Source organism: Halichoerus grypus, chromosome 7 (assembly GCF_964656455.1).
Source record: "Halichoerus grypus chromosome 7, mHalGry1.hap1.1, whole genome shotgun sequence".
NCBI lineage: Eukaryota > Metazoa > Chordata > Mammalia > Carnivora > Phocidae > Halichoerus > Halichoerus grypus.
The window spans coordinates 69,779,553-69,804,218 of NC_135718.1; the positions used below are offsets into that span (position 1 = coordinate 69,779,553).

A 24,666-nucleotide genomic window follows, 5' to 3' on the forward strand; every position below is an offset into this window, starting at 1 on the left:
CACTTAGGAAGGCAGGGTCACCCAGAAGGACAGAAAGAAGAGGGAAGCCCAACCCTTCAAAAGTACTGGAAGGAGAGGCCAGCCAGGGCAGAGAAGAAATGACTAAAGGTAGTCAGAGAATGGGAAGGGACAGTGCCATCGAAGCAGAGGGAGTTCATCAGGGAGCAGGGCACTAGTACTCAACAAGGTCAAAAGTAGGCTAAGTCCCGAAGGACAGGGCCTGGGGGCCGGCGGGAAAATTCGCAAGACCAGGAACCAGAGAGTGATGAGGGATGGGAGCAAGAATCGGGCACTCACCTCTCACTCGGTGACAAATGAGGGATAGTCACGGTGACAGTAAGATGCATATGGATGGGGTCCTCAGGCTCCGCTCCAACACTATAAGACTACATCCACTGCAAGTCTTACCAAGATGATTTCTTTCCCTAGGCCCCAACAGAAACTATCAGAAAGGTTCATCAAGTTACCTATATGAGACGATAAAGTAAAGGGGTATCCAGCGAAAAACACCTTTCAAAATCCAAAGTTAGGATCAGGAAGTTTAACAGGAATGGACATGAGACAAACAGACGCCATAATCTACTTTAAAAAGCCTCTCTTTTGTCATCCTACACCTACCTGTCACCTACAACCATCCCCTTTCGTACCAGTCAGGGGCACTTTTCCAACAGGTGGAGCTGATCCCACCACAGGGGTAAATCAGAGTAGGCAGAAGGACATCCTGACTCTTACCTCCAAAGGGTTCCTGCAGGTTGCCAAGCAGGAGGGAACCTCCCCTGCAAGAATCTAAGCCAACATTTTTCAAATCAACTTTGTTTCTGACTCTCATTATCACTAATGAGAGGAATATTAACCCCTGACTTCAAACTTTATGTCTGACTTAATGTTCTGGCTTTCAAAAAAGCTGTATTCATTCAAAACTCACTCAGCTCCTAGAGGCAGCCTATTCATTTCTTTTCCAAATGCCTGCTCTCCCTGCACATCGGTATGGGTGTGGATGTCCTGCACACATGTTAGGTGCTCACTAGTGCATAGGAGGAACAAGAACAGGGAGTCACTGAGGGCCTACTATGAGCCAGTAGCAAGCAAAGCACTTTTATAAGCACCATCAGTAAGCTCACAAGCACCATCCACAATAGCTGTCAAATCCCCATTTTGAGTTGTGCAAATTGAGGTACGTCTTGCCCGAGGAAGTGCAGAGCTCAGTCAGGGTCAAAACGGGTCATCACAGTACCTGAACCACAGTAGGTCTACTAGCTGCGATCACGGCCAGAGACCGTCACTGCTTTCTGATCCACCAGGCCGTGCCGCGTGGGACAGTCAGACCACACATGTGTGCCTCAGACATGTGATGCTAAGAAGGGCAAGCGGTTCAAGGACATTAACACCGAATATATTTTAGAGGCATCTTGTGTAGCACACGCATGGACTCCATCATCTATTAATACTATTCATCCACAATCATTACAATTTGATAGATACTAAAAACTGACTTCAGAGTTGCTATTCAAACATCATTCTTAAATCATGCTTTCATAAGTCATGTAGATAATTCACAGAGAGACAATTAGCCTTTGACACTGCACTTAATTTAATAAGCCATTTCAGAATTTTAATAGAAGCATTAACAGGCGTGAAAGAAGAATGAACTACTTTTTGAGACCTTATAACTTACAAATTAGCTAATTTTTATTTTTAACGTAAATGTCAAAAAGCACAGTATCAAAGGGCTGGCAATTATACTGCCAAAAACGCATGGATGTTATCGGAGTCAAGGTATCTCTGCTCTCAAAGATAAGAGCAACAACAGTATTTTGAAAGTAAATGCCAAAGTCTCTAACTTAATTCTTACTACCAACTAAGAAAGATGTCCTCGTTGTCAAGGTAGCTATGAGGATTAAACAGAAATAGTAGCTATGAGGATTAAACATGTATATAAAAGCATTCAGTGCCTTGCCAATAAATTATATTAATAATAAAGAATGAATTTCCTGAAACTAGGTTAATTTAATGCCTTTACATTATACAAATACATATTTTTTTTTCCTGCGTAACAAGTTTAAATGACAGAAGGCAGTCAAAACGTTAAAAAAATATAATGTGTAACATTCAACATCAGCAAGTAAGTTTTCAAAGAGATCTGCCTACACGATACCAAACTCAGATTACAAATGCTTTCGTGGTAAAGAACATATACCAAAAACATATTTATTGTACATAGTAAGTATCTAATAAATGTTTGCTAAATACTGGCCTTAAATACTCCTGTTAAATATACTAAAAAAAAAAAACACAAGTCAAGACGATTATTGTAATAAAATAAAATAAATCCAGACTATATTCAGCCAGGAAACTATACTGAAACAGGCTATTTTTTAAGGGTACACATAACTGAGTCATATAATTCAAATACTTTAATACCATGTTTTTTCCTCTTACAAAATTAATATGTTCATTTTAGAAAAACTGGAAAACAAATGCAAACAGAAGATGATAATTACACATAACCACAAGTAATAACCACCGTAAATTCTTTAATGTATCCTTGTTCTGAGAATGCATATGCATATTTAATTTTCCTGCAAAATTGGGATCTATTATATATATACTGCTTAGCAAGAAAATTTTTTCACTTAATATTCTGTGCACATTTTCCCATGTCATTAAATGGTCCCATAAAACAAGATATTTAATTGATTTAAATTACTTGATCATATGGAGAATCATCATTTAATGCCTTACTGCCAATATTTTTCCAGTTCTTCACATCATAACTAATACTGCTTTGAGCATCCTTAAACATAAATCTTTCGCACCAGTTGTGATTATGTTGTTGGGCTAAATTCCCCACCCCAAATCCCCACATAATTATTAACCTCTACTTTATTAATAGTTGCACAGAGCTTAACCTAGAAGTCGTGGCAAGCCAGGCCCGCGGTACACAGCGTTAAGGAAAATTTTGCTGTTTCTTCTTTTCTTCTTCTCCTTTAACCTTTGACCCAGGACCATGGAAGAGCTGCTTCTTTGGAAGTCTCTAGGCACAGGTGCACGGTTACCTGGTAATGTTCATCTCCCACCCATACCCCATCCATCTTTCATCTCTTGAGGGGAACGGACAGAGAACCCTTAGATATAGCTTCTCACCAGGGACAAATGGCCAGTGGGGGCCTAATGCAGAAGACAGATCACCTGCCATTGGTACCAGTGACTCCAAAATAATAGAAATAAAACATGGGCTGGAATCCACAGGATTGTGCCCAGTTTTCAGTATCATCCCTTCGTCTACCCCTTAGCACAGCCTTAGCCATTTATACGGTCCTCCTATTTAAAAAATAATAATAATATGTTTGTATTTTGGTACTATCAGGCAACTCAAGTTAACACAGCTTTTCCTCTATATGCAGCACACCCATATCTCATGCAATACTACACACACGAGGTAGTCTGTGTGCAGGGGAGAGCTGACCAGCACTCCAGGTAGAGAGACCTGGGGGCCAGAAATACTCACCTGGTGTCAGGCAGGCCAACCCGGCCAGAGGGACTATGACATTCTATTGCACTGGCTTAAATTCACAGCACAAAAATAAATCTTGTAAGAACTTCCTTATCTAGCCACCTCCTTACTGCATGTCAGTCTTCAGGACATCAAACACATTATCTAACACTAATCCACAGCCCCCACTTTAAAGAAGAGGCAGCTGTTAAAAAAAAGGGGGGTACCTCTTTTCCAATGGTTTGTATTCCACAATTTTAACCTTGCTTCTCTGAAAGCTAACTCAGGATAACCACCCATATCAAACTACCTGGAAACCAGCTTGGAAGTTGAATGCGCGCAGTAGGTGACGTGACTAGTCGTGATCATTAGGAAGGTATTACGATGTGATACTTCATAGTTAGTTGTCAAATGTAACACAAAAGTATACAAAATCCCTTTTGTTCATTAAAACACAAGGGTGGGCCTGGCCACCAATGACAGATCAAAGAACAATTTTGAAATACATCATCTGTTTATTTTTAGATAAAAGTTATGTCCATCGACAGATGAATGATAAAGAAGAGTGGTATATATATACAATGGAATATTATGCAGCCATCAAAAGGAGTGGGATCTTGCCATTTGCAATGACGTGGATGGAACTGGAGGGTGTTATGCTGAGCGAAAGAAGTCAAACAGAGAAAGACATGTATCATATGACCTCACTGATATGAGGAATTCTTAATCTCAGGAAACAAACTGAGGGTTGCTGGAGTGGGGGGTGGGGTGGGAGGGATGGGGTGGCTGGGTGATAGACAGTGGGGAGGGTATGTGCTATGGTGAGCGCTGTGAATTGTGCAAGACTGTTGAATCTCAGATCTGTACTTCTGAAACAAGTAATACAATATATGTTTTAAAAAATGCTATATAAATTGAACTTGCTGAAAGTGCTTTAAAATCTCTTCTTCCATTTCCATCCAAGCGCCTCGTGTCAGAGGGTCTCTCTGCAATGAGCGTTGTTAAAACAGAACACAGAAACTATTTAGATACATATTATCCCCCGGAAATAGCATGTCATCAATCTGACCCTGATTAATTAATAAGCAAGAAGCAAGCAAGCTCACTTATCACATTACAATCTCTAAAAGTAGTTGACCCTTGAACAGCATGAGTTTGAACTGCATGGGTCCACTTATTTTTCGATACAGTACAGTACCATAAATGTGCTTTCTCTTCCTTATGATTTTCTTAAGTTCATTTTCTTTTCTCTAGCTTACTTTACTGTAAGAATATAGTATTTAACACATACAACATACAAAGTAAGTGATCATTGGTATAGGTAAGTCTTCTGGGCTATTAGTAGTTAAGTTTGGAGGATTCAAAAGTTACATGTGGCTTTTTGACTGGGCAGGGGGTCAGCGCCCCTAACTCCCACATTATTCAAGGGCCAACTCTTCTGATACACGTGGTATTTGTTCAAAATGTATTATGAGCATTTAGTATGAGGAACTGCTCTTTTACTCATAATTGTTATTCGGTTACGACTGCAGAACAAAGTTATGCATGTAACTATGACTCATTAATCTCCCATTTCATAATCCCAGTGAACAAACTGCACAATTCTTTAAATGCTTTTCTTCCTTCCTATATTTTGTTTATTGTGATCACATGTATAGGAATGTAATTTTACGTGTTAAGTCTAATAATAAAAGCTTAGGCTCTTTTATTTTGTGTCTCTTTAAGCTCTAATATACCCACGTCAAGAAGAGAGTAAACTCAGGGTGATCAAAGATGTCAGGGAGGTCACATCCTTGGTAATTTTTGTAGTTTTTGTTGAATGAAATACTTAAGAAATTATACTAAGAGATCTTGACAGACAGTACAACGTTTGTAAGCTTTCTACTACCTGTCCCCAAGTCTAAATAAACAAACAAAACAGCACCCACCACACTGATGGCCACAAATCCTGGCACCTACACAAAACACCAGCCCCTAGACTAGCTCAGAGATCAGTCTTCCGCGGGGCACCATCTCAACATCTCTCTCCTTAAGTCTGAATTCACCAGAATGCCAGTGTAGGTGCCTGATAAAAGTAGAATACAGTGAATACATAAAGTGAAACAGAATAAGGTAATACAACCGGGCAGGAAGTGGGTGGGTAGGGGGAACCCCTCTGTCGAGACAGTAACTTTAACTCACAGTTCTACAATGAGTTGAAAAAAAAAAATTCTATATGGTCTAACAATAAGCCCAAAGCACAGAGGGCCATGGATGCTCTGTGACCTTGGGCTCTTCAACCAGAATGAGCTCCTAATAAGCAGCAGCGCCATACTGTAAATGCACTTACCAATGTCAAAACTCCAAAAGGTATTACTGACAATATTAATATTCCTATAATACCTTTAATATTATGTTAAAAAAAAAAAAGGTATCCTGATGGTAAAGCCTGTGGAAGTCCCAGACAAGAAGTAAAAAGCAAAGTTATAGATGTTCTCTAGCAATCTCTCATTTTTTTTATGAAGTCAAGAGGAATACCTCCAGGTGTCAAAGGTGAAGCTGTCTTCCAACATTTCTGGAAATTACTTGGAATCGAAACATTCAGAAGAATGCAGCAAAGATTCAAAACTTGTAAACAGGGAGGGCTGAGCTCTCAGGAGGACTTGGCATTGGGGCCGAGGCGGGAGCCCACAGGCATTAGGGAAAAACCTAAAGAAAATTGCTTTTCAGGGCCCACTAAGACTACAGTTCTACTTGGCGATGGTCCAAAATGTGTTCCGGTGCCTCAGTAATTAGAACAACAACAACAACAACAAACTGGAACGCTACTATAAAGAGACCCTACTATAAAGACAAGATCAGAAGGATCAGGCTTTTGGAACCTCCAATTAAGTTATATAATCCAAGAACAAAAAAGATATAATGACAAAAAATAAAATAAAATAAAACTTCTTGATGTAGGTCAGACTAGTTCGTCTCGATTCAGGGAGCCCAGAATACGATCTCTCAGGTGCTATGTGCTTTTTTTTTGAATTCCCAGAACATGCCCAGCATCTGAGCAACAGGAAGGGCCAAGGAGTTTCTGAGCACAACAGTCAAAGAATTGCCCAGAGGAGGAGAGGCATGGGCCAGCAGATCTCTGAGTCCAACGATAAGAGAGAACAGTGGGAGGGTGCTGTGTAAAAACCACTTCTAGGACGATTATTAAAATATTTGCAATTTCTTTGGCATCTCCTCTCCCCTCCCCGTGAAGACATGACCCCTGAGAAACCTCCTCTAGAAGCATTCCCTTTTTCCTTCAAACCAAACAAATGAACTTAATACGTGAAATGCAGTCCCATGCTCCCTGCGAGGGCCGCCGAACACTTCACATAACAGCGAGAGCAGAAGTGTTCTTTTGGTTTTGGTTGGGTTGATGGAATAGTGAATTTATAAGGGCAAAGGCCAATGTAAATGTTTACCCGTTGAGGGAAAGTCAAAGCACACACCTTTTAGTGGCAGGTTAGTACGGGATTTAATCAGACACCAGTAAATCACCGGGCCCGTTTCCCTCCCTTACACGTTAAGCCTAGTATTTCAGTTAAGATAGAGACACCATCCTTAGAATTTATATACACTTGATCTAGCTGATTAAGTTCCACACTGCTCTTTTGTTCACTACAAACAAAAAGATGTAAAACAAAACAAACAAAAACCTTCCAAACTGCCACAGTGAGTTGAAAACATACCATCTGCAGCGGCTTAGCTATGGCTCCTGCCCCCAAATCATCTGAAAGGCTCAAGAAATGCTCCTCTTCTCTCAAAGTCATCCTTAGCAGCTGTGTTCTTATCGCTCGGGAGGTTCCCTGACTCCTTCCATGCTTAAATTATTGGCAAAAATTAGCAAAATCAGCATAACCCATCTGTAACATCCTGAGCAGATAGCAATCGGGAGGAAATGAATTATCAAAATGCCATGAAACTCCTGTGAAAAAGAAAAACCATTCAGCCTTTCCATCCTTAAAACAATGTTAAGTGTCATTTATGTCAAGCAAGAGATCCCCCCCCCTTTTGTTAGTCCAAAATGACAAATGCAACTGAATCACTCCGTTTTCGCTCTTTTGCAGACCTTCACTCAAGATCGTGAACAGTCCCAACCTCTAGGGAAAAAGCTGAGATCCAAAGCTGGATACGGTCCCCTCAACAAGGAGCAAGTGAGCAGCAGAAGGAAGTCTTTTCTCTCAAACATTCTGAAGGAAATAAACTCACATTCAAAGCACATTCTGGATGTTATGAGGTGGCCCTCTGGAAGGAATTTATTTTGTTTGTTATCCCCAGGATTACTCTACACAGGCTTGGAAACTCACAGGTAACTCTAGAAAACACAACATTCAGAACCCAGACATGGCGACCACCCTCCACCTCCACACTCTTGGCACCCAAGGTGCACTGGGCTTGCCCGCTTGAGCCCAGACAGACTCACAAGCTGCTCCACATGGGGTCCAAAGCAGCCACTTGGACCCATCAGACTGTCACTTCAAGAGTCTTTCGAGGTGCTGGCAGATAGTCTCTTCCAAGTTCTTTGGGGGCAAAAGCATTGTAATATTAGCTCACAAGATAGGAGAGGAAATCACATGCACAACTGTTTCCTGACGATCTGCCCCATGACCCCATCACAGCCCCTCTCCGAGTGGGATATGGCCCTTGGACTCCATGGATTCCAATGGAACTTCCTCCTGAATGGCATGCAGGCTGGAGCACCCTGCAGTCATTCAAAAGGTTTCTGCTCCCAAGAAACCCTCTGGCTCCAGAATAAATGATTTCCATTATTCCATTCATCAAGTGTCTCTTAAGCCTTCTATTATGAGTCTGCATTTTAAACAGGGGACGAGGTCCTTTATTACATCCCCTAATCCATGTCCCCAGAAACATTTCTTTCAGAGTTACAGAATCTGTCTGCAATCTCATTATTAGTAGACTTTATCCTCCCTTCCTCCACCCAGAACTAAACTGCACTTTAAGGCAGCACTGCCTCCCATTAGGAAAAAAAAAAATCTGCTGAGAGAAATATTATTAGAAGATCTACTATATTTCCAGAAGGCGAGTGCTGTAAGACCAACCCCCATGTCTGCCTACTCACCGCTGTAACCTGAGTCCCTCCCTAGAACTGCATCTGGCACAGAAGAGCATGCAGTAAGTATGGGACAAATGAAGCAAGACACGTGAGCACCCACTGTACCATGGGCAGGGCCAACGCCACCGTCCTGGAACAGAAGCGCATGCACAGTCACAACACTGCCTTCATTCCCCAGCACCCCTGAAGTGAGGTGCGGTCGTCCAGGTGCTCCGTCTCTTTTCAGCAAGCCTGAGTACAGACATGCCCAGCAGGCTTCACCCCGCCATGAGGCCGAGGCCCTGAGGTGGAGAAACAAGATGGAAGGAACCCGGGTCCATGCGTGTCAGAGCTGTGCAGCCCATCTACCCAGATGGTGGAAAGAAGCCAGCTTATCTCTTGTCTAAACTTGCATTACGGAATCTCTTTTACAGCAGGTAGAACTCCCTAACCCACACAGCCCTCAAGAAAAATCTTCACACACTGATAGCATACTTTTAAAAATAACAACAACAAAACAAAAAACAAAACAAAAACAAAACAAAACATTAAACCAGTACTGCTGATGAAAACTTATTAGTTCGTTTCTAGCTAGAGAGGTTCAGCAACTTGGAGCTTCAGTAAAAGTGGGCAGAGCAAAAGGCACAGTTAATTAAATCTAGCATTTTCTTTTTTAAGTCAGCTAGTATTTTATTTTACTAGCCAGTATCCCCTCACCATAGGTGATTTAAAAATCTCCTAATTTTTTAGGTTTCATTGGTTAGTCTCCTCCAGTCATAAAAGTGAACTCGGGAAATTTTAGCTTTAATAGTTTATTGCATTTGAACTAGAAATTATCCCTCAGAGATGCCTTACAAAATCTTCTTTATGTCAAACCTCTCAGAAGTTAATCACAAAGGTAAGAACAGACTTTGCAAAAATAAATATATGGATTTTCATATTTTCTTTTACCTAAAATTTTCCAAGTAGCACACACAAGTAAATGGTCCATGTGTCGATCCAACTCTTCAGAAGCAAGGGGGCTCAGCTGAAAGCTTCCCACCAGCCTGAGCCCCCTCTGCGGCAAGTGTCTGCAAACTGACTGAAGATGCGCCTGGTTTGCCGAACATATGGGTGGGATGTAAGAAGAGACCCAGTTAGAAAATGGCCAAATTAAGTGTAAAAATCACATCCCTGTTCACAAAGGGGAAGACGGGACTTAAGAAAAATATACAAATACCTGAAAGAAATTGTTCCTAAAATCACTTGACAATATGACCTTCCAAAAGGGCCTGTGACCAAGGCGAAGCTAAAGCCAGCCTGGCACTGTAATATATTTAAAAGCATATGACAAAGTAGGAAGACATTATGCTAAGCAAAGAAGCCTTGCACAAAAGAGTATATACTGCACAATTCCATTTATATGAAGTTCAACACAGGCAAAACTTATCTATGGCAAAGAAAAAAAATTAGAACACTGTTGTCCAGGATGGGGGTTGTCAGGGAGGGGGAAGTAAGCTGATGGGGAAGGGGCAGGAAAGAACCTTCTGGGGTGGTAGGTAGATCCTAACAGAAGTATGAGTTAAATGGGTGTATGTGTTTATCGACACTCATAGTGATACACTTAAAATGTATGCATTTCATTTTATAAATTTTACCGCGAAAAAGAAATCAAAAGTTTTAAACTCATTTATGATATGTACGCGGATGTGTTTAGTGGAAGTATACTGATGTGTGCCACTTATTTTAAAATGCATCCCCCAAAACAGACTGATGGATAGATATGCATACAGCAAATAGAGTAAAATGTTAACACCTTCCACAACCTAGGGGGTGGATATATGGTGTCCACTATACTACGTAATTCTTACAACTCATCTGTATGTTTGCAAACCTGTATGATAAAAATCTGAGGGCAAGTACATGGAGATTATGTTGCGATTTCTTGTTTTAGAGTTTAAAGGAGAATGCAAATCTTACCCAGCACTTACTACAACTTCATGGCACTTAAAAGGGAAGGTGAGGGATGCCTGGGTGGCTCAGTCAGTTAAGCATCTGCCTTTGGCTCAGGTCATGATCCCAGGGTCCTGGGATCAAGTCCCGCATCGGGCTCCTTGTTCAGCAGGGAGCCTGCTTCTCCCTCTGCCTGCCCCTCCCCCTGCTTGTGCTCTCTCTCTCTCTGACAAATAAATAAATAAAATCTTAAAAAAAAAAAAAAAAAAAAGTAAAGGTGAGCTCAAGCAACTGAGCATGGACAGCAACTTAACACACAACCCAGAGAGACCCCTGTGGGGGACGAGTGCTCCCCAGGGTAAGTGCTCACTGTGCACAGCCATGCTTCCCAGGCCTGCTGCCTCGGTTTAAAATTTTGATTACTCAGAATAATTTTCAAATAAATCGCTTTGGTAAATCAATTACCGAAAGTTATAAATTCCTAAAGTCTTAAAACACGTGACCTTGAATTGCAACTGTAATACTGTGTGTATATTTTCTGGACAAACAACAGAAACAGAGTCAGTAATTTTATACCAAAACACCAGGGTCAAAAGGCACAAACTTCTAGCTATAAACTAAACAAATCCTGGGGATGTAATGGACAGCTCGGTGTCATAGCAAATAATGCTATATAGTATATTTGAAAGTTGCTAAGACAGTAGATCTTCAAAGTTCTCATCACACACACAAAAAACAATTTTGTAACTAGACTTATTGTGGTGATCATTTCACAACACATAGAAATGTCAACTGTTATGTTGTACTCCCAAAACTAATACAATGTTATCTATTATTCCTCAATATTTTTTTTAAAAAAGCACATCATTTACTTTCTATATTTTTTCCTCCAGGTTTATGACACACTCCATAATCTTTAACAAATTCCAATGGGTGAGGGGGACACATCAGATTGACTATCTTACACGACAGACAACTCAACCACTGTGTCAAAAATACTGTCCATCTCTTCTCCTTGATGTTGCTTTTATCATAAAAATCCACTTGGGGAGTTGCAAAACCTAAACCAGGCAAGGAGGCGAGTTTCACTTCCAACAAAGTGAGGTGTGGACAAGACGGGGGTCCAATGAACAATCAAGTGACAGTTTTATTTGCATTCGCTGGTCCCTGCAGAGCCACAAGCATCACTGCACACAGGGGCCCTGCATGGAGAATTCAAATCCTAACCATGTTCCGAAGCGTAACTCGGGGCCTGCCTTCTAGAATGTTCTCCTGACTAAGCAAACCCCCCCCCGCCCCTGACTCTCAGCAGCCCATGGAGCCTTCGGCTGAAAAAGCTGCAGTGCCTGTCCATCCCAGGGTCTCCTCCACGGGCACTTTTCTCACCCACCTGACACGTGGCCAGAACACCGATGGGAGAATGGGTGAGCAGCTCATCCCCCAATAATTAGGCAGCCCGCTGCCTTGCACAATAGGGCCTACCTGTTAAAGCAGCCTCTTAAATGTCTGAATCAGTCACAGGAGGAAGTCTGATTCGAGGACAACCAGAAGGACCCCCTCTGAGGCCGGAAGTGCTGTGAGTCAGTGAATTTGCTGGCTGGGCCAGCCGCTCACCTGGGGCACAGGAGGGGATGAAGTCACAGGCCCCAAGGCGCCTCCTGCTAACTGGGAAATCGTGGAAGGCCAGCGTTGAAACAGACCTGGAGGTTGTGTGGCTCACGTCCTTACTTTCAAATGGGATTATACTCACTGTCCAGGAAGCTCAGTGGGGTGGACATGGCCACAGAACCCCTCCTCACCCCTGCAATAGCCAGAAAATTCTACTCTGGGGCTCTTCCATACAGTGCTCCAAATGGCTTTCCAAAAATTATCATCTTGCTCCTCGGTTTTCCCTTTTCCAGAAAAGGAGAAGGCGGAAGCAGCTCAGCGATAAACCAGCCCAGCGCTTGCAGGCAGAGCAAGGAAAACATGAGAATGTTGTCAGCGGGCTGCCCCGGGGAAGGCGGGAGCCTCTATTTACACTTGCCTCCATCCTCAACACCTCCCACGGCCAAGTGTACTGGGAGACGGATTTGTTGACGGAGTGACAAAGAAAATAGTGAGATTCCAGGCGGTGTCTCCTGCAGCCCCGCGAGGGCCCTGCTCCCCAGCACTCCTCACCTCCCGGCGATGCCAGGCTCGGAGGACAGGTCTGGAAAGCTCCACGCCACCAGACGTACAGTGACTGCAGTCACCAGACATCACCCCGATTTAACTGCCCTAAAATTAGCAGTCGGAGCAAAGTAGTGACTGCAGTGATTGCGTCAGAGCCCTCCGGGCTGGCTAGCTGCCAACTTTAAACAAACCGTCCTGCTTTCTCTACCAGGGAAACAATATTTTGGAAGAGAGCCAGCCGAGCATTTCAGCCAATGTTCCAATGTCAGCTTTGCTATTAATGCTTTATAATTCAATGACAAGGTGAACAGAGTCTGTATGGGCTACATCTGCAAGGGGGTTCTTCTCTTTGTTGTAAGCACTTATTCTTTGGGTGAGTAAAGTGCTGTGGATGATCCTTTTAAATATTTAAATGCCTGAAATTTATTTAGGGATTCACATTCAACTGGCTCAAACAAAGATTATGCAAATCTGGCAAAGTATAAATGCAAAACAAAAATTGTTTTCCTCTTATACTTCTTTTAATCTTGGCAAAGGCACAGGAGCTCAAGAAATGTTCCACTCGCTTCCCAACAAAGGACAGATAAACAGATTCAATCGGCTACCCCACCACAAATTACAACATTTCTAATTAATAACAGACGATCCACTGGCTGATAGAATGGGGCATTTGTCAGATGCGTCAGCCTAACCCTGGGCCACCTATTCTCCCCTTTTCAGGGACAACTGGTTGGATTCCACCATTCTCCTGGGCATGCACCTTCTTTACTTCCTCCCTCTTGCATTTACTCCTTCCATGATCCCTGGAAACAACCATACCTCCCAAGGCAGCTGGGAAGAGAGGAAAGGGCCCTGTTTTTGGAGCAAAGAGACCGGGTTTAAAGTCGAAGATTAAGAAGACTTGGAAGAGCATGTGTTCTCTCCGAGAGCCTTAGTTTTTGTGTCACTGAAAGGGGGTCATCCCATCAGCTTACAAGGTTCTTGGTAAGTATGTGAGAGAAAACCAATGAAAGTTCAGCACAATCACTGTTTTTGCATTAATTTTGAAGAATACCCCTCCCCAATTCTTTATTCCGTTCCTAAGTCAAAAACATTGGTCTCCATCACTCACTCTTACTATCACACGAAAGTTTTTAAATAGGAAAACAGATGCATTATTCCCAGCAAATGACTTCCAATGACCTCAAGTAAGCAAAATCGGTTGGTCAATGAGGTGATTTTACTATTATTCAGCTGAGTCTCTCAGTCGTGCCTCAAATTTCCTCACAGCACATCCTCACACAGATTTACCCAAACAGGAGTTAGAATGACAGCCCTCTGAATTCCTGAATACTACTGTATCAGGATATTCAAGATGAGAGACTTTAATGCTTAACTGAACGCCTACTATATTTAAGGCATAAGTAACTCTCATGCACTTGCAAACCTCAGAAGTGCTAGGTCAACAAGAGATATACAGTATACTACTGATGAGGTTTCAAAAGTCCATTGTCTCCTCTAGAGATGATCGTGGCTAATGAACTGACAGGTGAAAGTCTACAGGTGACTCTGCACAATTCAGAAATCACGTCTTTCCAGTCATGTTTAATAATGAGCCCAAACCAGGGTTAAGTGAACTGCAGCCTCATCGGATTCTAACAGGGCTGTGCACTTGAGACTCTGAAACCTGGGAAAGGTGCAGACCACACTCTCTCATGGAAAGAAGGCCATCCCTAGGGTGCCCCAGATCCCAGAACCACGCCCGGGCTACCAAGGTCCTCATGGAAGAGATGGACCTTGGCTCTCACTCCCTTCAGGAACTACTTCTCCACTTCCACCAGTTCGGTATCAAAGTCCAATCACAGGTCATCTCAAATGCCCTGGAAAAGATTTAAAATGAAGTATGAAAGGTTGTTTAGATAGGCCATTTACAGAAGAAATCATCAGAACTTTTTCGGCAACACTACTTAAAGCTCAACAAAAGCCAAGATACACACTTGGTTCATGTTTAAACCCACGGCTCTCCATCATTCCTTTAACAAATACTTATTTGCTAAGAGCCTATTATGTGGCAAAATCCATGGAAATACAGGCAAGACAGGAGTGAACCAGAAATGGCCCTCCCATTTGGCTCCTATGTCTTACCGAAGTGAGACAGAAGATAAACATATAACAATGAAGGTACAATACTGGGGGTGCCTGGCTGGCTCAGTCGGTAAAGCATGTAACTCTTGATCTCAGGGTCGTGGGTTCAAGCCCCACATTGGGTGTGGAGCCTAACTGAAAAATACACACACACACACACACACACACACACACACACAATATAACATCAGGCAATCGTAAGTGCTACAGATTAAGGTCAAGCAGAGTACAGGAGAGCAGAAAGTACAAAGGAAGGAGGATGAGGTGGGAGGTGCTAGTTCAGAAGGTCTGCCTCAGCACCAGGGGCCCTGGAGAGGCTGGGTGGCTAGTCTCCCTAACTCCCCCACAGGAGGGGCTGGTTGTGCCACAGTTCTAGCCAACGACACACACAGGCAGAACTGTACTATTAATCTGTACTTTTAAATATGTTCTTACTCTTCAGGGGCGCCTGGGTGGCTCAGTCGGTTACGCAACCGACTCTTGATCTCAGCTCAGGTCTCAATCTCAGGGCCCTGAGTTCAAGCCCTGCAATGGGCTCCACTCTGGGTATGGAGCCTATTTAAGAAAAAAATTGTTCTCGGGCGCCTGGGTGGCTCAGTTGGTTAAGCGACTGCCTTCGGCTCAGGTCATGATCCTGGAGTCCCGGGATCGAGTCCCGCATCGGGCTCCCTGCTCAGTGGGGGGTCTGCTTCTCCCTCTGACCCTCTTCCCGCTCGTGCTCTCTGTCTCTCATTCTCTCTCTCTCAAATAAATAAATAAAATCTTAAAAAAAAAAAAAGAAAAAAGAAAAAAATTGTTCTCTCGGGGCACCTGGGTGGCTCAGTTGTTAAGCGTCTGCCTTCGGCTCAGGTCATGATCCCAGGGTCCTGGGATCGAGCCCCACATCAGGTTCTCTGATCAGCAGAAAGCCTGCTTCTCCCTCTCCCACTCCCCTTGCTTGTGTTCCCTCTCTTGCTGTGTCTCTCTCTGCCAAATAAATAAATAAAATCTTAAAAAAAAAAAAAAGAAAAAATTGTTCTTACGCTTCAGAAGTTTCCAGATGAGCAAATGAATTAGTTACATCCCTCTGTCCTGATCGTGGAGCTAGTTTGGGCTATGTGTGATAGTAGGATGCTTCTTCCACAGCTGAGTTGAATCAGAAACGGTCCAAGGAGAACGGTATCCCCCAATACATTATCCCCTCCCCCCCCCAAAATGAAACCCCTAACTAAGTAACCCATAAGCAATTCTGGAAGAGAACAGCCCAAAGTAAAAAAAAAAAAAAAAAAAAAAAGTCTTCAAAAAAGGAACAAATACAGTAAACAGAGGGCCCTGTAAGGATAGGGTCTGTCTTAAACTTCCTTTGCAAGATGCTGACAGGCCCCTGAGAAACTGCTTCCAAACGGTCATGAACTCTAATCCAAGAGGGTGGTAGAGTAAGGGTCTCCGGACTGGGGCCACACATTTTGAAGGGTAACAAAAGAGCCTTTGAAATGCAAAAGGAAATACTCCACTTCTATTTATTTTTAATACCACTCTTCTTAAAATGTGTATTTTTATATTTTATAATGTCCATATCTTAGCATGGTACATTTACATGCATACATGTGTATATATACATACGCACAAATGCACATACACAAACCTATATATATGCAGAGGCATACATGTACAGACATTTATTTAAATACGTGATTTTGTACAGAAGGGGTATGCACATTGAAGAAAATTTAGAAAACCTACTACAAGGAAATCACTGTTCTTTGGATTGAGGTATTAAACACTCAACGACAGCTTTTGTCCTTTATGAAAAACGAAAACTGTAATTCCTAAAATTACTTATTAGAAACTTCACTACAAAGGAGACGGTATCCCACAGCTATTTCTGAACCATGTGAATTCCCACTGTTCAACCAGGAATCAAATGCATTATGAAGCCCCCAAGAAGACCGGGAAAGCAATCATCATGCTCACTACCCATGCTACCATGCCCTAAGCACTGCCATCAGAAATGCTTTTTTAAGTCTCCACAAATAGTTCATCTCAGCATACATAATTTTTTTATTTATCCAAGAGTTCTGACTTTCCACAGTAACAATTTTTAACATTGGCTCTCTACCTAGATTTTCTTACTTATGAGTAACTGAATGCACAACTAAACAGCCTACTTTGGACGACTCTGATTGCTTGAAGAGCTCCACTAACTGGGAGCTTCTTCCAGATTTAGCAAATATGCTGAAGTGAAAAATATGGAGTAATCCAGTGGGCGGAGCTCAAGAAGCCCCTCAGGACTACATATATTCAGGAAATAGGAAGGGAAGAGCATCTACTAACTGATAATCAAAACACTGGGAAAATGGGAAAAGATCATGGTTCTCTTCTCCGCTACCTGAAAGCTATGCAAAATAAAATAATAACCAGCTACAAAATAAGTGTGGAAAGTCCAACAACATTCTGATCTTTCCCACAGTCTTTTTAGTGCCTAAGACCTCCAGGGGTCAGAGGTCACAGTGGGGCCCTATTTTCTAAGTCATTCGGTCAGTCAGTCATTAAACGAATATTTCTTACTCACCAACCATGCAGAGTGAGGTTCTAATTACCAGGGACACACTAAAATTGAACTCATTTCTGTCTTAGGGTAACTTGGGCAGTAGAAGCAGCAAAGGAGGTTTGACATGCTCTCCCAGGACATCTGCATGGAAAAGGCAGAGAAATAGGGGCCAGTTGGTAAGAAATTAGGTGCATTAGTAACCTAACTAGAACCAAGACTCCTTGGTTAAAGGAGTACATCTCCTTGTAAACCTGGAAGCTTCTAGAGGCACGACTCATAGTTGAGCCAGTTTAACAATTTCATCAGTGACTTAGGTAGAGATGTATCGAAACCAGTCTGATGTACTCTGCAGACAACATTTCTTTTGGAGAGCAGACAAAGATGCTAAATAACAGAGTCAAATTCCAAGAAGCACCAGGGGTAGAACCAGCTAAAACAAAGCAAAACAAAGCACAATACATGTTAGGTCTCACAATGACATTTGTACAGGAAAGCAAGACGTGGCTAATGGCAGCATGTGATTAAGGACTCAGGGGTTTTAGCGAACAGGAAACTCACGGAGTCTGAGGAGCGTGGCCACCAAAAAAAGTGAATGCACGCTTGGACTCCATCAGGGCAAGCAGGACATGCAAAGAGGAAGGAAGGGCACTCCTACTCTGCACAGGTCAAGCTGAGTGGGAAGACTTCAGCTCTGGGTCCAACTTTGACAGGTGTTGCTCAGTGAGTAACTGAAATGCATCTCTAGAAAGATCTGTTCTACAGGCCACCAAGGGAGTAGAAAGCAAATCAACAGGTAGAATTAGATTTCAATGCCACAGGTAAAAAACAGCTTCTAGTAGTCTAAAACATCCGAAGGGTGGCGCTCTCCACCCCTTGCAGGCAATGTTCAGGTATTGCTGGAAGACCACTTGTAGAGCATATAAAGAGATCCGAGCATCACAGAAGGGCTAGTTGGGTTGGGCTGTGACTTCCAAATCCTGGTCCTCAGTGAAGTTTTCACTGGGCGGTGAAAAAGGAAAAAGTATCCGTGTATGGGATGGTATATATGCACGTGTGGGATAATTTTAACAAATGTCCCCTCTGGAGGGGAAGAACCTTCCTGTCTGACAGCATGCATATTCTTTCTTCCTTTTTTGGGGGGTGGGGAAGACGGGGAGTGGGGTATATATCAATATATCTTGATGAAATGCACTGAAAACAGATAGTAACTGTTGTCCTTAATTTTCAATGTTTGTGTGGCATCACATACTGACAAATGGGATGATCCCTAAAATCTGCTCTTGTTTCTGTTTTTTAAATTTTACAGGTGGATGAAAACAAAAAATACAGCAACAATACAGCAAGGAAGGGATAACCTTAAGGACCATTGTAGTACGGAGATGCTACAGCAACTAGACTCAACTATTGCCTCTTTCCTTCTTTCTTATCACCCCACTTGGCCATACGGCGGGGGGGGGGGAGGGAAGTATTATGGAATTGGGTTACACTAAATATGAAATTTCTCAAGACACAGAACCTCTACTGTGGGTCAGATCTGGCTCACTTCAACCACTCTTGGGAACCAAAGCTTATGAATCAAGTCCAGGAAGGACCAAAATAATTTAGCTCTGAAGTTAAGCATTTAAAGTCCTGTTGTATTGTTCTCTTTCCTTTGAAGGGGTCACAGCTAAACGTGATTGGAACAGAAAAGCAATTTCTGAATCACTGATTCCGAGGTAAACCGAGTTCATCAAGCCAGTGCCCGTATATAAACACATGATAAGACAACGAAAGAAAAGACAAAATCATGAAAAAATATCAACTATCACCATCAGTCATGTCCATTACTCTAATACCTTTATTTTAAATGTGAAAGAAATCTAATATGTTGGTGCTGAAAGGGATCACGGAAATACTTCATCCAAACTCATTCGTGCCAGGGGGTAGAGGCAGGAAACTAGCTGTTTCTGTCCCTCCAGCCTAACACTCTCCCTATTCTATCACCCTGCAAGGGAATTAGGTACATTCATAGGAGTAGAAAAATCTGGAACATGGTTCCTTGTATTCTTTAGAACTGTACGTCATATCTCATTCAAGTTCAAAACAGAACAAAAACTGCTTTGCTTTTCAGTTAACAACAGTCTAAATTTTCAAATTCAGCATGTCTTTGAAAGGATAGGTAATCCTAAACTGCCAGGACAAGTAGATCAGAAATGCAAAGACTCGGGCGCCTGGGTGGCTCAGTTGGTTAAGCGACTGCCTTCGGCTCAGGTCATGATCCTGGAGTCCTGGGATCGAGTCCCGCATGGGCTCCCTGCTCGGCAGGGAGTCTGCTTCTCCCTCTGACCCTCCTCCCTCTCATGCTGTCTCTCATTCTCTCTCTCTCAAATAAATAAATAAAATCTTTAAAAAAAAAAAAAAAAAAAAAAAAAAAAAAAAAGAAATGCAAAGACTCAATGCCTTCCTCAATCTCAAAAAAAAAAAAAAAAAAACCCAAAAACAAAAAAACCACCAAAACACCTTGCATTTACCAATTATGGCTGGGATTCCGATGGGAGCAGTACCCACTTAAACACATAGTTCTTTGCAAAGTATGCCGTAAACACAACCCCTTTTAAATTAGCTTTGATGACCAAACATAAACACTTTCAAGCCAGTTTCGATTACCAGACAGTTGCCCTTTCAAGGTAGCTCACTACTATTTCCTCACTTTCAAGAACAGATAGATTATCAAAATGAATAACCCACTACTCCTTTTGCCTCAGGTGAAAAGATCCCCAGGCAGACAGGTGTTTACTAAGCTCAGGTATCAAGGAATCCTTTAAAATACCATTCCAGTCACAAGGGCTGGGGGAAAACAACTTACAAACCCCCAGTACACAGCTGTAACTAGAGTAAACATCATAAAAGCCAAACCATGGTGCTCTGATAATTCCCCTATCACATTCCATAAAGTTAAAGCTCTTTAAGAAAGGCTAGGACTTAAAAAAATAAGCATCTGATGAAAAATAGACACTTAAATCAGCTGGGGAAAATCTGCAGCCTGTACCCAAGGCCAGACGTTCTAACTCCATACCTGCAATTTAGCTCGTATTTTCCAGACCAAATGCTTACACTGCTTCTTACCCAAGTTCATTTCACCCCATCTATAGGTAGCATGTGGGTACTGATAAAAGCTGTTTCTGATTTCATTTCCTACTTCCCAGATGTTTGCTAGAGAGTTTTTTTTTTCCCCTTCAGCTATTTATGAATACACTCTAATTTAGAACAAACAAATTCAACATGTCGTATTTTAAGCTGGGCAAGACACACAATAAACGACAGCTATAAAATAAGTCTAAGATATTTCTCCAGCTTATGAACAAGTTTGCCTACCGAGGCAAGATCTGGACAGGCTGCCATGGTCTTGCTTTAGAAAAAAAGGACTAAAAACGTTTAACTGAGAACCTGCTTCTGCTAAAATGGCCAACTACAAGCTACTGTACTTCTCATAAAAGGGGTTGTGCTTAGAAGTGAAAAACCAAGTACCAATTAGGGAGAAAGAAATAAAGATGCCCCTAACACAATCCTTGGTATGAATCATGCATATAGACTCCAACTACCTGCATCACTGGAATCTTAGGAAGAATCAATGCTATATCTATATCCAAAACTCAAGAAAGACTGCACTTTCCCATGAATAATAGTCTTTTATCCGTCTCTGAACCAAGCAGTGAACTACTAAATTAAGCAGTAAACATAGTAAGTGAAAATGCTGTCTAAATACATTCCTCAAATGTATTCCTCAAATAAATCAAAACATGAAACAGACATCCTTAAATTTGTGACTAAAAATGGTGACCAAGTTGTCTCTTGAAATTCCTCTTTAGGAATGCCAGAAGTAATAGGACACCTCTTGAAATCTAGATGTTTGTTTTATATAAAGAAGTCATATATTTCAAAGAAAGCAACAGTTCTAGAGATTTTTTTCTCCCATTACTAATTGCAAAACTGGAAAAATTGCCGCCAGGATTGCAGATAGCCAACTCAAAAGCCCAGTTTACTAAATGCCTGTAATAAGAAAGCCATCTAGTGTTAACATTTAGAAATGAAAACTGCAGACAAAAGAGGCAAAGAAAAGAAAAATCTTAGTGACTATTTTGAACTTACTGAGAGCAAACCTATGAGAATCGTCAAGATTCTTTGTTTAAAAAAAAAAAAAAAGGCCATCCTTACGACAACCAACTCTAATCTACACAAAATCCAAAACATGCACAATTTTATTTTGACCAAAATCATGTTTTGGTGACCACAATTCCGTGACCAATGCACTTGATTTTTCCAATACTCACGCTGGAGTCATCTTGGGCTGAATTAATTTAACTGAAGCAGGTTAATGATGACAAATATCTCCCAGAGGGGTAATGCCAAGTTGTTTTCTCTTCCCCAGAAGCATCAGCTCTCTCTTGTAGATGATGAACCGAAATTGATTCTTTGGGTTTGTGGCACGGTTGAAAATTAATCTGTAGGTGCTCGTGGGGATACTCCCAGGACGTGGTCAAACTAGCTTTAATAATATAGGGGGACCCGGCAAGGCCCGGGAGCGGAGGATGGAGCGAGGCATGGACACCGGGGAGGTGGCAGAGCCGTTGGGACCCCGAAGGGAGGTCGCGCCGAGTTGGAAGGGCGCTCGCCCCGGCTCGGGATCTTACAAAGAGGGAGCCGGGCGCCGGCTAGGGCGCGCGCTGGGGGCGCACACCTTCCCGGGGGAATACACCCCGCAGCAAGTTCAGCAAGTCACCCCGCCCGGCGCGCCAGTGCACCGCGTCCGGCAGCCTTTTATCTTTGCTCTTAGGTTAGTCACGGAGGAGTTGCTGCGCACCCAGAGGAGGTCCTCATTAGTGCTCGTGTCACCAAGACGGGAATAACCTTTCTGCCGATCGATAACTTTGAGAGAACGAGCGGCGGCGGCTCCTCCTGCACCCGGGGCTCCGGAGCGCGGGCGCATCTGCCAGCCGGACCCCCGCCCCGCGCCCCTGCCCTGCCCCCGGCCCCGCCGTCAGCCCCCGAAGCAGCCCCTTCACCCCGGGACAGTCCTCGCCGAGGCCGTGCGCGGACACCACACGAAAGCTCCCCGAGCGGATCCCGCCTCGCTCCCCGTCCGCTCGCCCGGCACGCACCTCAGAGACGCAGTCCGCCGGGACCTGCTACAGCCCGCGAGCGCGCGGCGGCGCGTACCGGGGCCGCAGCCTCGCCGCCCGCCGCTGCCCGGGGCTGCCCATCGGCCCGGACTCTGCCGGCGCCGGGCTCCGGCGGGAGGCGGCCCGGACCCGCCGGCTGCGGCTGGAGCTGTCGGCCTGAGCTCGCGCGGGCGGGCGGGCGGCCGGGGCGGGGGCGCGGCGCTGCTCCTCCTCCTCTGTCGTCCTCCTCCCGCTCCGCCTGCTCCTCCCGGGCTCCCGGTCTGCCGCGCCGGCTCCCGACGCCGCCGCCCGCCCGCCCGGCGGCACCGCCCCCCGCCCGCTCTGCGGCCTCCCATTGGCCGCCGCCTGCAGGCCCCCTCGGCCCCGCCCCGCGATTGGGCGCGGGCGCCGTCCGTCCCGCCGCCCCGCGGGGCTCCGGGCTCAGCCGGTGCGCTGTTCCCAGGCCCCGCGGCGCGCGAGAGCGGCGCGTCCCGCGGGGGTTCGGACGCCCTTCCCTGGGAGGGGACTCCGGAGCGCGGGGCCGCGGCGCCCGGCGACCTCGAGGGAGGTGCAGCCTACCTGGACCCGCGCACTGGGAGGGCCGACGGCGCCCTCCGCGGACTCCTATTACCCCTCTGGCTGGAATAAGTTAAAATCCCCGAGTCCGGCTCCGAGCGGCCACCTCGCGCCGTCGCGACCCTGCCCGGCCCTCCACTCTGAGAGACGCGCCCGCCCGGCGCTCAGGTCCCCGCGCCGCCGGAGTCTGAGTGTCGCCGGCCGAGGAGACACAGCCAGTCGCGGGCGTTGCGCGGACACCTGCCCCAAAACGCAGCAGAATCGCCGAGGTCGGCGACAGCCCAGTCGACTGCCTCACTGGGGTCAGCAGAGGACCGCAGGAGGAGCGAGATCCAACTGCGTGCCGGCCTGGGAGGGGGGCGTCCCAGGACTGCCCAGGCGGCTCCCCTACTGTGTGCGGGCCTGGGAGGGCGCCCCCGGCCCGCCCAGGCGGTGCCCCTACTGTGTGCGGGTCTGGGAGGGGGGCGTCCCAGGACTACCCAGACGGTGCCCCTACTGTGTTCAGCCCCGGGAGGGCGCCCCGGGACTACCCTGGCAGAGCCGCTGCCCCCAGGGCTGAGGTGGGAGGTGGCACGGAGAAACGTATAAATAAATAGAACGTTAAGACAAGGTCAGGTAGATGCCAGCGCGCAGGAATGCTACGGGGATTAAAACTTTCGGAGCTTGGTCGTGGGTGGGGGCGTCGGGGGCGGTGGGGTTGCTTATGAGGCAAGAAGTCCAGGCGCCCCAGGCCCAGCCCCGAGCCCGCCCACCCCACCGCCAGGCAATCCTCAAGCTAGAGCAGGAATGCTTTTAGATCTTTATCTGGAGGAGGAGGGAATGAACTTTTTATACCCATCTTTTTCTACTTTCCTAGGAAATGTCGATCACCCAGGAGGAAGCACCACTTGAAACTATTAATATAAATTGTTCGACACTTGAATTGGTTGCTGAAAAATTTAAGGAAGTCTTTTAAGAGAAGACTTTTTTTAAGCTGCGGTGGCATTGGCTCTGCCTAACCAAGGACAGTGGGAGTCCTCTAAGCAGAAGTAGACAGGTGTAGGTGGTCTCTAACATACCTTTCAGCCCCACCATAGCATTTCCTGAGCTGGCTTTTGCAGTGGTGGTAAGCTGGCCTGGCGGTTTCCTGAGACTGGATTCAGGGCTTTCAGTTCCTCTTTCTAGAGGCAGAATTCTTCCTGGAGAGATAAAGTTGTGTGTACTTCCCCATCACAAACACTCCCTAGAACATAACCCTGTGAAAAATTAGAGGGTGTTCCTCCCATGCTGTATTTCTCTGTTATCTAAAGTGTGTACATCTCGTACAATCTTTTATATCCCTTTGTAAAATATGTGTCTAATATATGAGAGTGGGTGTAATAAAACAGGTCAGAGAGTGTTACAATGACATGACAAAATTTCTGAGGGCTCCAGGTTTGCTGGGCTTCCCAACTATTGCCCCGTTATCAGCACTTACAAGATTGTCATTTATTCATTCAACAAACACAATACAGAGACGCTGTGATGTTCCAGAAGATGCTAAGAGCAGGGGATCTGAGAACACGTAGGACATGGGCCCTGCTCTTCAGCTCACCGTCTCACAGGTGACGATCCTCGTACATCGTAGATGCTCTACTAGAGGTATGAACAAAATCCCACAGTAGCAGTC

The 24,666-nt window shown here is 44.5% G+C and overlaps 1 protein-coding gene and 1 long non-coding RNA gene across 7 annotated transcripts in view; one reads left to right on the top strand and one right to left on the bottom strand.

Annotated features, from left to right (window-relative positions):
• Window positions 1-22,708, bottom strand: part of SIPA1L2 (signal induced proliferation associated 1 like 2) — a 216,965-nt gene extending 194,257 nt beyond the window's left edge. For 4 of the 6 annotated variants that reach the window (XM_036087312.2, XM_078077712.1, XM_036087309.2 and 1 more), the window contains exon 1: window positions 22,443-22,708. The gene's annotated coding sequence lies outside the window, so the exon portion shown is untranslated. Of the gene's footprint in view, window positions 1-21,614; window positions 22,239-22,442 lie in introns of those variants that run through there. The other 2 variants (XM_036087313.2, XM_036087310.2) reach the window with 1 other exon arrangement.
• A 151-nt stretch (window positions 22,709-22,859) lies between these two features.
• LOC118532616 (uncharacterized) lies at window positions 22,860-24,396 on the top strand. The gene is made up of 2 exons (XR_004915806.2): window positions 22,860-23,320; window positions 23,875-24,396. It is a non-coding gene; the product is annotated as an uncharacterized LOC118532616 (long non-coding RNA).
• Window positions 24,397-24,666: the final 270 nt, after the last annotated feature.